Raw genomic sequence first — 17,292 nt, 5'->3', positions numbered from 1 at the left:
CAAAGAAAAACCGAGTCAGGATCAGCTCGACGAGGAAAACAAAGGCAGAAAGGATGAACCCAAAAATGGATGGTCCTACAGCACGTGGCCCACGATGCACGTCTGAGACACGCAGGGCACGCGGTTCCTAAAGGTCCTCGTGACTCACGTTTTACGCGATAATAAAGGGTGACCTTATCTTGACAATGGCCAGACCTCCTCCAAGGTCCTGTAAACCTTACTTTCAACAGACACAAATTCCTTAGACTCTTACGTATCCCTAACCCCCACTAGCAAAAAAAAAGTATCTAATCAGTCACTCCTCACAGTCTGGGCGCAACTCCTGTCCCCGTGCCTTAATGAAAGCATCTGTGAACCATCTCAAGAATACTTCCTGGACCGTCATGCTCAACGATCCGGCTTCAAGCTCACCCCGATTTGTTTTCTGTTGACCCGGAGAATGTCACAGGTGTCCCTGCTCTTTCATTTCCCATCCTAGGACCAGGTTCAGTAAGACAGGATCGACCCCCCGAGTCAGATGGGAACACCGTGGGGACAGTCGGTGCTGCCCCAAGGGATGGGATGTGTCCTGACCACACCCCAGCTCCATGCCAACCTCCAGGTCTATTCTCTCTCATAGATCTGCTTTGTTCCTCTCTTGGCCCCTCCATCAACCTGGACTTGTTGTATTCCCTTGTGTGTCACTTGTTGATTGCCAGCCTTCTGTATGAAAATGGAAGCCCCCGTCAAGGCAGGAACCTGTCTGCAGGCAGAGCACCTATAGCACATGGCAGGTGGTCAATCGATAACTGCCAAATGGATGAATCGGATCTGCACAAGCTCCTGTTGTTACGAACGATGAAACTGAGGCCCCGGGAGGAAAAGCGATTTGCCCCAGACCACGCGCCTGGGTGGGGAGGGGAGGGAGGACTCTAACCCCTCCCTGTGCCCTCACCCCCACCCCAGGTCTCTCCCCTGAGCCTGGTGTCTCGCCCTAACGACGGGTCCGTCCACAGAAACTTCATACCCACACGCCTGCTATCCTCTTAAGCCAGGCCCATATTTCCTTTGGAGTAATAATTAAAATAACATATTCACCAGCTGTTTTTTTTCCTAGATTTAATCTGCCCAGGCTCTGATTTGCATATTAAAAGCACTAATTAGCCCCTCCGAGTGCTTGAGCACGGAGAATGCAGTAACTGGTCAGGTCGTCCCTGAAGACCTATCCCCAGCGCTCTGGGCTGGGATTCGGATGCGGCCGAGCCCTGGGCAGGGAGGAGCCTTTGTGTCCCCGCGTTTGGGGACCGGAGTGCCACAAGGCTTCATCCTGTGGCTCTTCTTCTCTTTGAAGTGTCGTGTTTGATCTGTTAGCTTGTCTGTCAATTTTTGTTTTAGCACCTTTGGAATGTGCATTTGGTCCCCTCCCGGCCACACCGGGGCTCAGGGTGGGAAGGTGGACGGCCTTCGAACGGTGGTCCCGGGTGAGCCCCAAGTCCCTGTGCGGGAGGGCTGTGTCTTCCTTCCCAGGCTTTCTCCCTCTGCCTCCCAGGGAGGATGAGAGGGGCGATTCCAACAGGCCGGTCCCTTTAAATGACTCCTTTACTGGAACCGTACAAAGGAATCGGGAATTGCTGTTGTTATTATTTCCTTAAAAATAAAATCGGGGAAAATGTGTGTGTAGGGAGGGCCAGGGGGCTGTTCCTAAAAGCTGTCAGCCCATGAAGTGGGATTCTGGGTGGGCTTCCAGCAGACTGCACGCCCAGAGGTAGCATTCAGCGTCCCCCAGGGACAGCTCTGAGTACACACTGCTCTCCCTGGGCTGAGACGTTGGATGGGGACCCACCTGCTCCCTGCGGGGATCTGGGAAGGAAACCGAGGCCTCACCCTTGCAGGAGCTGGCAGAGGCCAGCCAGGGCCCCTGCCAGAGTGGGGGGGGGGGGGGGGGCTGGTCCCAGGATTTCAGAATTCCAGCCTGCCTGGCATGCCACATGCCGCTCCCCCAGACCCTGGGTTTTCACAGCAAACAGCCCCTCCCTGGAAGGCCCGGGAGCCTGCGGGGGCTGGGCCACAGCACAGAGAGCCAGATGGCGGCTGTGTGAACACCAGGGGGCAGGGCCAAAAACCGTAAAAGGGAAGAACGCGCTGGCAAGAGAACCTCTTTATTTCCTCCCCCGGCTCGGGGTAGGCTCCAGCTCCGACGGCTGGAGCTGCTTGGGCTTCGGGCGAGAGCGCGCGGGGGGCGCGGAGGGAACCAGAGCCAGGCCGACCTCCCTGACCGACCCACAGCCGCTGTCTGCGGACCCTGCCCATCTCGTGTCCTCGCCAGCCTCCCCAGAGCCGCGGCGGGAGCCAGAACACCCCGCATACTCCCACCTTGAGACGCTCACACAGCCTTCCCTGTCCATTCCCATACTGGATCCAGATCCGCTCGTTGGGCATCTTGCCTGCGCCAGACAGTGGGGTGGGAGATCGAGAAGGAGGCTGGGAGGGCGAGACATGTGACCTTGACTCTGTCTGCAGCCACATCAGTTGCCAGAGGAAGCAGCCTAACTAGAGACACGGGCTTGGCTTTGAAAGGAAAGTGTCAGAAACGCAGGCAGGAAGCTTCAAAGTCAAGTGTATATCTTGCAGTCAGCACAAAGCCTACGGGGAAGGGACAGGGAGAGGAGACAGAAGACTGCCGCTTAAGAATCTGTCTTGACTTTGGCAGGGGAACCACCAGAAACTCAAGGAAACATAGAGTCAGCTCAAAAGTTTTGTATCTTGCAGCCCAGGGGCTGCGGGAGAGAGAAAGGGCGAGCGAACAATGGCAGCCTGAGATCAGGTGGAGGCCTTCAGAACAGAGCCAGGGCTTGGGGTCTACAGGACAGGTGAGGGCGCTGGGCCAGGGCGCACAGAAGTTCACCAAGGTCAGAGGTGGAAGGCTTGCAGGGAGGAGGCAGCAGGTGTGAAGGGAAGGGGTGCCCAGCAGAGTGAAAGCACTTTGAGAGCCTGGGCTTGGCCGGAGAAAGTTGTCGGATATTTACAGCTTCCAGTGAGGACACGGGGTGGCTGGGGATGGAGGGAAGCGGCGCCCCCTGCAGGCGGGAGCGGAACTCTGGCAAACCAAGTAGAAGGCAGAGCTAGGGGAAGGCTTGCAGGGCTGCGGAGGGAAGAGCAGGGGCAGGGAGGGAGGTGGTGGCGGTGGCTGGAGACCACCAGAGACACCAGGAGAGCAGGCAGGGGTGGTGGGAGAGGGGTGGGGGCTTGATTTCGGTTTGCTGGGTGGCCTGATGCCAAGGGGGGAACCCTTTCCCAAGGAGAAACTGACCTTCCCTCCGTCAAGGATCCATGTGTCAGGAAAACAAGACAAAGGAGACCAGCCCTGGGGAAAGGGTGACAGAGTGAATGAACACTAACCAAGAAGGACCTTGGCCCGTGGCTGAATTCCTCCAGGAGGAATGTGTTCTGGAAGTTCCTTTCCAGGAATGGTGGCTTTTCCCCTAGACAACAGAATCTTTCAGGAGGGGCTTGAGGCACCCAAATCTATCTGTTGCTAAGAAACCGCCCCCCCCCCCCGCCCCAGTTACATTTAAGGTGCACAGGTGGGAAGTCCCCAGGGCTGGCACAGAAGCTGAGGGCAACTTGACCACATCCATTTCCTCTGAATATGCTCATCCCCTCCCAGATACACCACTAGAAGAATCTAGTCTCTATGACCGAAGATCTAGACTGCCACCAAAAAAGTTGACTTGAGGAACACGATTTCACGGGGCCCTCCTGGCTCAGTGCAAGGCTGGCGTGGGGCCCTGATGAGGCCCTAAGGCCCAGGAACTGTGTGGAGGTGATACACGGGGATGATAGTGGGAGGGGACGGGTAGGCAGTGCCCTTCCCTGTGGACTTGAAATTGGAGGAAGCCAGGTTGAGAGGAAGTAAATTCACCCTTCATTTGACCCTGGGGAGGCAGGCAGGGGGACGCTTCATCAGTGGGGATAGAAACAAGGAGACCCAGGCTCGGACAGATGCCCAGGTGAGCGCACTGTAGCCAGAACCGGGCAGAACACCAAGAGGTGTGGACAGGAGAGAGACTGTGCCCGTGTCGTGGTTCTAATTTCTCCAAAGCAATCTTGAAAAACAAGGACCCGATAACCTTGCCTGACCTTGAAACAAAAGGGAGCTAGACGTGCCATATTTGCACGTTGGACGGACACCTTGGCATTTCACGCCGTGGGGACTGTTTTGCTTGGACAACACCGTTGGCACAGTAGTGACGTGATCGCCTGCTCCAGATGACATGGCCGTGTCCGGCGGAGTTGTCTGGAGGTGACCGCGGCCAGAGCGGAGGTGTGAGGCAGACCTGGAGGGCGCGGGGTCTGAGCCGGGGGTCTCCCCTGACCTTGGCTGCCGTGTGACAGACGCACAGCCTGGTGCGTTTCAGGAGCTTCTGGGGCAATGCCGACTCCACGCTCGTGAAAGGCCCTGAGGGGCTGAACTTCACATCGTGGACGCAGAAGGGTTTTAAGGAGATATAGGAAGGTTGGAACTTGACCTTCCAAGACACATCTCTTCTGAGAGGCCCCTAACAGCTCCCCGAGAGCTGCACAGCCACACGCGAGGCCAACTGCAAGGCTGGTCCAGCTGACCTAGTGCTCAGCCCAAGTGGGAGCGCCGGCCCGGTTCTCCTCACCTCCCCAGGGAAAACCATCAGGCAGCAAGGACTTGTCCGCAGAGAGGGCTAAAGAACTCTCTGGAGAAGACAGGCCTAGAAACAGGCAGAACAGAGCCACTCTCCCCACCCCACCCCTGCGTACCCTCCCCCCCTACAGGCTTCTCCTCACTTAGGTGAGTCGGGAAGGATGATGGGGCTCTAAGCACCGCTCTGCCTCTCTTATTTCCTCCCCATCTCTCTCCCGTTGGGTTGACAGCTGTCCTTGCTGGAAGGGACCTTGGCCCTAAAGACATGCAGGGACAGTCAAGAGGGGAGGAATCAAGTTACGGGTGGCTTGCCTAAGGTCACACACGCTGGCGTAGCTCCCGTCACCCAGAGGTAGACTCTGCTGGTCAAGGCACGTCACAAGGCCAACCAAGAGACGAGAGGTTGGAGGAACCGTAAACTCGTGTGGCTGTGGTTCTACGTCCACACATGCTCCGCTGCTCAGCTGTCCCATCTCCGTGTCCACCCTCGACCTGGAGAGAGACAAGAGCATGCATCACAATGTGGTTTGTTACGGCAAAGTCAAAAATAAAGACACCCATCGTTGGGAGACTATACAAACAAAAAACGGCAGGTTCACGCATTCGAAGATGGTACAACGATTTAGAAGATGGACTAGGTCTCAATTTACAACTTGGAAGGATCAACAATTATGCTGCTTGGAAAAAAAAAACTTGTAGAATTTAATGTATAGCATGGCACGATTTTAGGGAAATTAAAAAAAATACAACAAGGGGCTCCTGCATGGCTCAGTCAGTTGGGCATCCGACTCTTGATTTCCGCTCAGGTCACAATCTCATGGTTTATGAGACTGAGCCCTGAGCCCAACAGGGAGCCTGCTTAAGATTCTCTGTCTCCCTCTCCCTCTGCCCCTCCCCTGCTCATGCACTTGGCTCTCCCTCTGTCTCTCAAAAATAAAATAAAAGAAAGTAAAATAAAATAAAATAAAATAAAATAAAATAAAATAAAATAAAATAAAAAGATAATACCATATGGTATTTGCACGGACATGTGCACATAAATGCATAGCGGGAAATCAAAGGGATATACATTAACTGGATGAGGTTCAGTGGCTTCAGGGAGTGGCATGGGCCACTTTGGCTTCACCAAAAGTTCCACCGGGTCTCTAACTGAAGAGAAAGGCGAGTGAATAGATGGGTCCATTCTCCGCACTAGAGATCCCACCCACAGAATAACTTCACAATAAATAGAAACTTGACAAGAGGATCCATGAAGAAGGCCAGTGGGGAGGGGGAGGGGTTGTAGAAAGTTGAAGGCAGATTAGCACTGAGGTGGGACCCGCCTTCCCATGGGAGTCCCCCTCCCCACAGAGCATTAATACCCTGCACGCTGCTGTATTTTTTTTATTGTTGCTCACGTCTTGTTTATTCTTGCGGTGTACCCCCCTTGTCAGAGAGGCCAGGCTGCTTCCGTCGCCCGGATAAAGTTAGCACTTACGGGCAATTTTTTTTCCATCACCTGGATAAATTATTGCCATCTTATGGGCAAAATAGTTACTGCCATTCTCCGGATGGGTGACTGTGGCTCAATGGGTCCCACTCATTCATTGATTCACTCATTCGGCCAGTATTTGTCGAGTACCTCGTACGTGTCTGGTGCCATACAGGGCACTGGGGACACACCAGTGACCTTGGCCATTCATGGTTCCTGCCATGAAAGAGCTTACATGTGGAATCATTCCATCCAATGATTGGAGAAGTTGCTCTTGGCAATTTCTCTCCTGCCCCGAATTACCCAATCTGCTGTGGTGTTAAGACTCCTATCTTCTCCCGAACACGGTTAATATCCACAGACCCAGCTCAGATCCACTGAGAGCAGGCTGAAAGAAAGTGTGGAGAGGGCACGCCTCCCCTGCCCTAGGTCTGATCCCGCCTTTGGCGTCTCCTGCGGCTCTCTCTCTGATCTCTTGGACTCTGAGCCATTTCTTGCCAGGATCCACCGCAGCGTCCAGGCTACTTTGGAACCCAGGGCTTCTGGGTCCACCTCTCCCCGTTGCCTTTCTATCTGCGTTAAACCAGACATGGAGGGGACTGGGAACGTGTTGTTGGCATTCTCTTGGCAACGATCCTGTGGGGTTCTTTGGGAGGGGTGGGTTGGAAGGCAGAGGGGCTGCCATGAACACGGTCCTTGTTCCGAGCCGTGAGGGTGGCGAGCCTTGACTGGGGGCGCAGGAGGAGTCTAAAGGAGGCCACACCTGTCCTAAAGGCTCTCGGCCCCCAAACATATCCCACAGGCCTGCCCCGTCCATACTCTTGCTCATGGTGAGTTTGCCACCTGGACTGTGCCCCCCGCCTTGGGAATAGGTGACCCAGTCCAAATGTCACCTTCTCTGGGGAGCCTCCTGGGACCCTTCATGTTACCCCAGGCTGAGCTAAGACCCTCCTCCACACCGTCCGGCCCCTGCACACCCCCGCCTTCTCCGGCTCTTAGCACACACAACGCGAGGGCAACGAGCCTCTTCCTCGCCACCAGGCTGTTCACCCAGCACCGCCACCCAGAGGGAAGGAACGGAGGAGGGCAGTGATTAAGTGCTGGTTCTCAAAAGAAGAGGGAGAAGAGAAGCATGGGAGAATGGAAAGGTGAGGCGACACTGGCCACTCAGGGTGAAATCCCCAGAGAATGGCGTGGCTTCGGTCACACCCTCATACGTCTCAGGGAACGGGCAGGACCCTGAAGGCTACGGTCATAGCCACAAGGCCCCTCGGGCAGAGCAGACCGTGTGACTTTATCTGCAGGACCAAAGGGCATGCCAGAGCCCATGGGGAGAAAGACTCCTGCCGGAACCCCGTGGCTCATGCAACCCTCCGGCCCTCCCAGCATGGCAGTGGTTGTCTTCCTTCCCACACGCTCAGTAGTGTGGACATTGTGAATATTACTGATTCAGTATTCATCTATTTACAAGAGCACGGCCAAGACCCCGGAGGAGTTCTTTCACAGGGTTCGTTCAGTGCCGGGCTCTGGAGTCGGGCTGCCTAGAATCAAACCCTGCCACTTCCTGGCTGCGTGACCGTGGCCTCCAGTTCTCAACTGGAAAGTGTGAGGAATAATAGAACCCAAAAGCCACATCAGTGGGGCTCTGACTGTTGGCTCTATGTGCCTTATCTCCCTAAATCCCTGTTTCATTCCCAGCCTGTGGGAAGTTGAGGCTCGGAGAGGTTACAAGGCACCCGGGTCTCCAGCCAGCAGGTGGACAAGCCAGGATTCAGACCCAGCTCTTCTGTTGGCCCTGGGGAAAAGAGGGGTCCCAGGAAGGGGACCCTCCTCACCTCCCCCAGGCAGGCTCTGGGGCCCCCTCTGCTTCTGTCATGCCTCTGGACAAAACTGTGATCAGTGGCTCTCAGGGGCAGGACACTGGTCAGGAAGCGATGTCCTGCACTCGCCTGTCCACTGGCATCTGGCTGTGCCCCACCTGGCCCCCACCCACACGGCTCACACCCAGTCCTCCAGGGACCACCTCATAGCCAAACCCAAAGGCGGCTGTTTGGGCCTCTCCCATCCACGGCCCCTGAACCCGCTGCTCATAGGCTCCTGAGCGGCCACTGAGGCACCTGCGCCCCTGCCCGCCCCACGATGCCTCCTTGGACTGCCTGCAGGCTCCCCTCTACAGCCTTCAACGCTGGCTTAAACCCGTCGCCTCTGTCCCCAACTCTGAGCCTCTCCCCCAGTGTTCCCGTCCGTGCTCATCCATGGCCACAGGTCATGACCCATGAGTCTCCCACCCAGGCAGCCCCTGGAGGTCCAGGCCCATGGATCCAATGGAAATTCTCCAGCTGGATGTCCACAGCCGTCCCTGCCACCGCCTTACCGTGCCCACGACTGCGGACCTGCTCTCTCTCCCAGACGCCTGCCCCTCCCCCGCCTGAGTGCCCCACCCCCCCCACCCCCAGAACGGAAATCTGGAGTCTTCCTGGACGCCTTCCTTCTCGAGCCACACATTGCCAGAGTGGCCAAATCCTGTTAACCTCTTGAACGTCTTCCTCACACGTTACCTCCTCCCGTCTCTTCTACTTAAGCTCAAGACTCCCCGTCTCTACCTGGACCGCTGAGGTTTTATCCCAGGAGGTTTCCTTGTCCGGGTCCCCTAACCTGTGGCTGACGCCCCAGTCGTATTCCTCCCACCAGGGGCAGCCGGCCCCACCACCGACAAGCAGGGGGGGTCTCACGTGTGTCTGCACCTTGCTGGGTGTCGGGAACCGACGGGGCCAAACACGGTTCTTTTTTGCAACGAGCTCAAAAGCGGCAGCAAGGAGGGTCAGAACTGCCATGCAAGTGACAAAGCACGGCAGCCAGCGGCGAAGCGAGCGCACGCAGGACCGCTCGACCCTGTCTCAGGTGGCCGTGCGCGGCTTTGGGGCAGCTCTGAGGGCTGAGATGAGCGCGGCCCTCCTCCCCGTCACCGCTGAAAGTCAGACCCTCCTGCTGGCCCGCAGGACCCTTTGTGAGCTGGCCCCCCAGCCTCATTCAACCCCCCACCACACACACGCACACACACACACACACACACAAAGAGCTCGCTTCCAACTGGCCCAGCCACCGCGTGCCAGCGGGCGGGGGTCCCTCTCCCTGCCGTGCGGGCCCCGGTACAACATCTTGCATCAAGGATCATGTCAATTTGTGAGCTCGCAAATCGGCACTTAGCTTGCATGCCAAAGTCCACAGTCCTAAGTTTCGGTGGCAGAAAGACATTGCTGAAAATAATTGTGCCTGGCAGCGCTGGGCCGGTTCCAAGAGCGGTCCGGTGGTCCAGCACACGCGGAATCTTCGGTCGATCCATGCAACAGCCAGATGCCTCCATACCCTGCCCAATTAATCTGGAATGAGTTGGACCGTGATCACGTACATTCGCGACAACCTGCTTCGGAGAGAGGGACCACAAAGCCTCCCGCCGGCCTCTTCCCCACCCCCTCCCCGCCTCCCTCCCTTCCTCCGCTCACCCGAGGGCCCCCGCGGCCGCCAGCCCCCCACAGGTAGAAGACTGGCACCAGGTTGTGGCCGAAAGCAGCAGCCCCACCGGCCAGCTGTCAGCCACTGGCCACCGACTCCGGTCCCCCCGACTCCAGCAGAGGGCGGTGGCAAATCCCAGCTCCCTGCCTCTCCAGGGAAGGGGTCCGTGCACTGAGCCCTTTCTTGGAAGGGACTGTGGCCCATTTCACGCGGTCGAAACTCCAGAGGCATTCCTGAGTCCTGGCATCGGTGGGCAGGGACCTGTTTCCCCCCCTCCCCGCCCTTAGGTCCCGAAAGAACCAGAAAGATGAGAGGCATTAACAGGAAAAGAATGTCCCCGGGTACTGTTGGCTGTTCTCACTGTCACCCTCCTGGCAGCGTGGGGAGACCCTGCCCTTCTTGGCTGGTGGGCCAAGTGGAAGCCGGGCGAGGGTGAGCACGGCGTGTGAAGCCCCCCGGCTCGTCGGCGACCTCAGGCTGGGCCCCTTGACCCCATCACCACCACCACCACCCCCCCGACCCCTACCACGGAGGCCAGCGGTCTACGTCTACATCCGTGACAGTATTCGGAGGCCCGCGGACATCTCCCTCTCCCTCCCGCTTTTCTTGGCCTCTCTCCTCCAAACCCTCACGTTCTGGGCCCGGGGCCTCAGGGGTCCCCTTGTGCAACTGTCCTAGTGACCATGCCTGCCTTCCTTTCCTGGCCATTCTCAGAGCGGAGGAAGCTCGACTCACTCCGGAAAGGGCCCCCACTCCCCCCGCCCCCGGGCCTGGTAGATGCTGGAAAAGACCCAGAGCCGGCAGGGGACCCCATTCCTAGGAAATAAATGACCCAAGAAACTGTTAATGTCGCGATCCTCTCAGGAACGCGGAAACTTGAGTGAACTCTGAGACTGGCGAGCCGGCTTCAGTTTGCGCTTCTCACGGAGGACGAAGGTTGCTTTTCCTTCTTTCTGCTTCCTTTTCCCTCCACAACCCCCCCCCCCCGCCCCCGACACACACCCCCAGTATCTCCACACCGAGCAAACAGCCAGGATTCGCTACCCAGCTTCTCCGTCCCCCGCGGCCGCTGGGCGCTGGAAGTGTGAGCTCATCCTCCAAAGCCTCCTTCCGGAACCTTCTCCCCTTGCTCTGCCACCCTCACCGCACACCCCGCCCCGCCGCCCGTCACTTCCGAGGCAGAGACAGGCTGTCTTTGGGCACCCACCTTGACCAAGAGAAATACCAAATGTTCACCTCCCACCAGCACCAAACGTTCTGGGTTTTTTTTCCTGGACTGTGCACGGAGCTCAGGAACCAGGAGAGACGCGGGGAAGGAGGGAGGGGAGGAAGGGGAATGTGAGACTGAACGGTCCCCCGAGAAAACCAGCGTCAAAGTCAAGCAAGGTTTCAAAGTAGGGGCCGCCTCTCTATCAGCTGGGCTTCTGGTGGCCTCGTCAGCCGTCCAGGAACCGGAGGGGCTGGTTCAGGCCGTCCGGCACCAGCTCTCTCCACTCACGCAGAAAGTCACTGCAACCATTAAGCTGGGTCCCTTTGTTTCCCCTCCCCTCTCCCTCCCTCTCTCCCTCTCTCTCTCCCACCCTCTCTCTCTCCCTCTCCTTCTCTCCCCCCTTCTCTCTCTCTCTCTCTCCCACCCTCTCTCTCTCCCTCTCCTTCTCTCCCCCCTTCTCTCTCTCTCTCTCTCTCTCTCCTTCCTGCGAATGCCACGTCCCACTGTGCGGGGTAAGGCAGCCACCCTTTGCTGTCAGGCCGTTTCGCGGTGGTACTGTGGCGCCGTGGAGAGGAGCTAATTGGATTTGTTGTCACCTCCTGAAGCTGCCAGGAGCTCACGTCTGCTCTGGTTACAGATGAAGACATCACGGTGACAGGCTCAGAGACAGCTCAGCTGGCATCCCAAGGCCACTAATAGAGCCATGTTGATTTAATGTCCGAGCGGAGAGGTGCAGACAAGCTGTTCAAGTTTTCCCTTCCAAACAAAGCAGGGATATACCATCCGTCATCTGTGGATCAGTAAATAAGCATCCGGGTGCCTCCAGGAGCTCTTAACCGTTGCCACAAAAGAATGACAAACTATTTTAAACGGGGAGACGGGACTTTGAAACGGAGCGTCTCTCTGGTTTATGCTGCCCTCGGGGAGCCCGGCTAATTCCGCCAAACATAAATTTTACTTAACTATGTAATTATGAAGGAATCCTGTTAGCCTTAAAATCGCCCGCTCGCTAAAGGTGCACCCCTGTGGATGTGGTCTGTGGCGTGGGGGGAGCTGGGAAAAGGCACCGGCGGAGAAGAGATCCCTTTTCATGAAATCTTTCGTCCATTCAACAGGCATTTAGTGAGCACCTACTATGTGCCAGGCACCGGGAGAATGAGATATGGCACCTGCACTGGAGAAGCTCACACACACAGATGAGGTGTAGACATGTAGACAGGTGTTTAGAGCCCAGAGCAATGGGTGCTATGGAGGAGATAAAAACAGGAGAAGGGGACACTGACGATGGGGGTCCCATTCACTTTGAGGGTCTGGAATCAGTTCCCAGTAGAAGCATAGAAGTCCAGAGTCTGCTCTCAGAGGAAGAGGGCGTTCACCACATCCCTGGCCGCTCTGGGCAACTGGGGTCCGAATGGGGTATACCTGGGGTGACCATTCCCCTCTGTCCAATGCAGAGGGGGTGGACAGTCTTTTCCTCCAACCCACTGGTGGCCCGTAGTCCCCTTGCGTCTGCAGAGGTCTCAGGATTTCAGAGGAGCGACTAGGTCTCACGGGGTGATGGGTGTCGTGGCCTTGAGGTCTAAGAGCTCCAGGAAAGGGCCTGTGGAGGACAGGTCTCAGAGCACTGTCTACCCGGCACATCACCCCTCAGCCGCTGGCTGGGGTCAGCCCTCTGCTCCCCAACAGCTCCCCTGCATCCAAATGATATCCCTCAAGGAAATTCTCTTCTTAGACCGAGAACATGCCAGGCCACTGACCACCCACGGACCACTCTCAGACTGGGGGCCCAAAGAGGGGGATATTGAAAATATTTATTCCTGCCAACTGGACATCACCTCTGGCCCAAGGATGCAAACATCCGGCCCCAGGCCCCTCGTCTTGTCCCTGTCCCCATCTCTCTTTAGGCCCTCACCCCACAGGCGTCTCTTTTCCTTGACCCTGATCCCTAATGGCCCACGGGGAACAGTATCGGAAGGGCCCCACAGCTCAACAGAAGGGAAGTCCTCAGGGCCACTCCCAACAGGGGAACCATCGCGGGAAGGTGTCTGTCCTGCAACCAAGGAAGCAAATCCTAGCAGAGGACCTATAAAAAAATCTCAGATGAGGGAGTGGAGACCCTGCATCCTGACAAAGACCTCCCAGCCTCCCAGCTGAACGGTCCTCACCACCCCCAACCATCCCACAGTTGGAGAAAAGTGGCCAGAACTCCATATGTCTTCAGACTGCAGCTTGGGAGGGAACACAAACCGATCTCAAGTTCGATGGGAAAGCAGCCCAGGGAGTCACCCACATACCCACGAGCAACTTCCCAAGTCCATTCCAACACAGCACACGACGCCTGGGCAGAGATGTCCCGGTAGAGGCAACCTGATGATATTAACTTGTCACCCACGTAGTAGTCGGCGGGGGGGGGGGGGGGGGGGCAGGGGAGACAGAGACAGAGAGACAAAGATCCCAACCTACAGCAAAGCCTAAGTCCCAGAAGAGAAGGAAATCCCTCATTACTGAACAGCTAGTACGTTCAGTAACTCAGCCAAACAAAAGCCGAGAGGCAAGATCATCAAACAACAGGAATAGATGAAAAGGGACACTGCTCAGATCTAAGGGGAAAGACTGAAGTCAAAACATTTCTACAAGAGTAACAACTAACTTTTAGATGAGGAACAGAAGACATGCTTAAAACCGAAACCGGTGCCCGGGTGCCTGGGTGACTCAGTGGTTTGAGCATCTGATTCTTGATTTCGGCTCAGGTCCTGATCCCAGGGTTGTGGGATCGAGCCTTGCATTGGGTTCCATGTCAAGTGTGGAGCCAGTTTAGGATTTTCTCTATTGCTCTCCCTCTGCTCCCCACCTCCACTCACACTCTCTCTAAAGTAAAAAAATAAAAGGGAAAACACACACACACACACACACACACACACACACACAACTTGTGCCATAATGGAAAAGCTTGAGAAAAATCGGGGAATGCAGATGAAATAAAGAGATTGAAGTAATTATAAATAAGTTGGGGCGCCTGGGTGGCTCAGTGGGTTGAGCGTCTGACTTCAGCTCAGGCCATGATCTCGCAGTTTGTGAGTTCGAGCCCCACGTCAGGCTCTGTGCTGACAGCTCAGAGCCTGGAGCCTGCTTCCGATTCTGGCTGAGGGTCTCTCTCTGCCCCTCCCCTGCTCATGCTATGTCTCTTTCTCTCTCTCTCAAAAGTAAATAATAAACATTAAAAAAAAAATTTAAGAAAAGAAATGTGTATCCCTAGAGTAAGCAATCCAACAAACGGAACTGAAGATGCATTTAAAGAAATAATGCAAGAAAATTTCTCATAAATGGACAACTTTTGCAACAGATCACAAAAACTCTAAATACAGTGTTCCAGAAAAGCTTAACTCAGAGCCATGAACATGGAAACATTGCATGGCTGAATTCTGGAATGTCAAGGATAAAAATGAGCTCTTTGAAGACCAAGACGGAAAAAGCAAATCACCCTCAAGGAGAAAAATACCTACCTAGTTGGCCAAAGATTGGCCTGCAGCCATGTTCAATGTCAGGACCACCAGCTCTGAGGTGCTAGAATCACCAAGAGAATTACAACCTGAAAAGATGCTATTTGAGTATAGTGGAAACCAGAGATATGCCCAAACACGATTAAATTCCAGGAATATGGTACCCAAGCCCTCAAAAAAAAAAAAAGTAACTTGTCATTGAAATCAACCAGTTCAAAGAACCACGAAAGGAAGAAGTATGGAGAAAGACCCGTGGCAGGGACTGGACCCATTTAAATATAGAACTAAAATTCAACAATTGCACGATTATGATTTTAAAAGAGACTTCGAATTATAAATACAGAACTCGGGGTGGGGATGGGAGGTGGCGTGGGCGTCAGCCTCGGAGCGGGGGGTCCAATGGAGGAAAGCACGGAGGGGCATACAGCTGAGCAGGACAGCTGGGGCACACGCGCTCGCCGGGTTCAGGGCCCTCACCCAAATGATGGTAACAGGACAAAATAGCTACGCACCCACAAGAACAAAGAACACGGCGGTGACAACACAGTGGATGAGGGATGTCAACAAAATTTTGGAAGATGGGCAGTTGATAGGTCCGTGGGAAATGACTTAGCACACCAGAGAGCTAAAATTTAATTGGAGGAGGGTGGGCAGCGAGAAGCAAGCCAGCTCCCCCCCCGACAGAAGCCCAGCCCGGCTGGGGAGCCAGAAGGACCAAGGACGTCTGCAGGCTAGAGGATAAGAGAGGACTAAAGACAGGAGGACTGGCAGAGAATTGGCGTGAGGACAGGGCGACCACCGGGTGGGAGGACCAGCTGTCCCGGTCGCCTGGACCTGAGGGGCTCCCCAGGATGTGGGACTTGCGGTCGCAGGCAAGCGAGTTGGGCTCCCCCCCACCATCCCCCACCCCCACCACCGTGTGCTCCTATGGAACTGCCTCTCCCACCCCCCGAGAAAGACTGGAATAAAGTTCGCCTTGTGGTGACAATGAACCAGGTCATGTATTCAATGACACCAGGCACAGTGAAGACACGACTGCAAATGGGGGGTTAGGAGAAAATTTGCCAGGACAGTATGGCAGGATCCGTGGCCCCCTCTCCTCACATGGTAGAATCTTGGCAGCTGGGCTGAGACCCCAGCCCCCTCCACACACAGCCCCCCTCCCAGTAGGTTTGGAGATTCCTCTTCGAGGAGACTGTCCAACAGATACTGAGATCTGGGAACTCACCCAGGGGAATGACCCGGTGGCCACCCAGCCATCCTCCAGGGAGAAGCCCCTGCCCGCAGGCCCCACCCCTGCACCCAGAGCCTCCACCCTGCTTCCAATGCCCCGCTCTTGCTCTGGAAGCAAGTCGGACCGACAGCTGAAGATCACCGCACTTGATCGCCAGACCTGGAGAAAAGCTGTTGAACAGAAAGGTGGGAAAAGAAAAAACTATTTACAGAAACAGAGACAGACGTCATAGACACGACTGCCTCTGCCGAAGAAAATCGGTCGCTAATGCAATAGAAAGAACAAGCCGGGAACAAGAAAGGGACCCAAGAAGTTTAAAAACGTGGCCAAGGAAATTGTACACTCGTCGGATGGCCCAGAAAACGAAGCCGAGGCAACCTCTATCAAAAAGAGACACAGGAGAAGCCCAGGGATAAAGCCACGGAACCAACACGACAAGCCGGCCAGCAGCACGCTCTTTTTCCTCTTGGTCATTTTGTAGGTTTTCCAAATTTCCCACAATGGACACGTGTGAATTTTATAGTCAGGAGAAAAAAATATAGAAAGATGACACGGTCAAAATCCCGTGACCACGCAGTAGGCAGCACGCTGGGAGCTTGCTGGGGGAGGGGGCCTGGGATGCACTGGGGAGCCCCGCTTTCCCCGCAGCACCCGGATGCATGCACAGCAGGGAACGGGGTTCCCTGAAGCTTGCCGCCCCCCCACCCCACCCCCACACCCCGGGCTGGGCCCACAGGAGGCTGGTGAGGGCCGGCGCATCGGACAGGCGCTGAGAGGGGAGCAAGAGCCCAGATTTCCATGAGACGGGCCACTTTTCTCCGTGTCCGCAGAGGACCAAGCGCGATGCGTGCTCGGGAGGCACCTGCCAGGTGGGAAGAACAGTTAGAGGTCCCTCCGGGTAAGGTCTCACCGCGCACGGAGACGTCTGTTCCTGCCTTCACTCAGCAGGCCTTAACCAAACACCTGTCCGTGCCCGGCCCTCGCCGGCAGGGACACGCCTAACGTTAAGGTCTCACCGGCCGCAAGCGGAGGGCTGGGCCACCTCGTCCTAAGTAAACCCCAGGTATCCTAACGCACCCACGTTGAGCAGGGGTTGCCGGACGCTCACAAAATTAGAGGACGGGGCTTCAGTACCTCTGATGGTTCCGTTAGGCAAGCAAGTATCTTGAAAACCACTGCGGAGGTGGAAGGCGGCAATGACCTTGGCTGCCATGAATAACAGTTCCCGGGCAAGACGATGGTAGTGCCTGTAGGAGGCGCCCTCATGCTTCTCATAGCCACCGGGAGGCCTGTCACCTTCTCTTCCCTCCCCCCCACCGACCTCCACCAGTCAGTAGGGAAACCCGGGGCTCAGAGAGTGGAGGCAATGCGCCCGAGAGGCCCAGCTGCAATGTGGGAAGACTCCCAACCCGGGGCCAGCCACACCCCACCTGCCAGGCTCCCAACCTCCCATCCGCCACTTCCCACTTCCTCGGGGACCCTACAGATGACCCATGGAGGCCACGGATGCAGGGGCCAGCAGATGTCAGTGTGGAAACACATGCCTGGACTTTCACCTGCCGGGGGGGGGGGGGGGGGCAGGTGGAGGCAGCGACATGGCTCCTCTTCTGCCCTGTCGCACCGCTCCCCCGTCTCCGAGTGCCTACCCGGCTGGGCATGTGGGCCTGGAACCCCCTTCCCTGGCCCCTCCCAGCGAGTCCCACAGCGACC

The sequence above is a fragment of the Panthera pardus genome, unplaced genomic scaffold (assembly GCF_024362965.1).
Source record: "Panthera pardus isolate Hobbes unplaced genomic scaffold, ASM2436296v1 HiC_scaffold_24, whole genome shotgun sequence".
Lineage (NCBI taxonomy): Eukaryota > Metazoa > Chordata > Mammalia > Carnivora > Felidae > Panthera > Panthera pardus.
The sequence above is the reverse complement of the archived record's forward strand: the minus strand, read 5'-3'. Positions refer to the sequence as shown.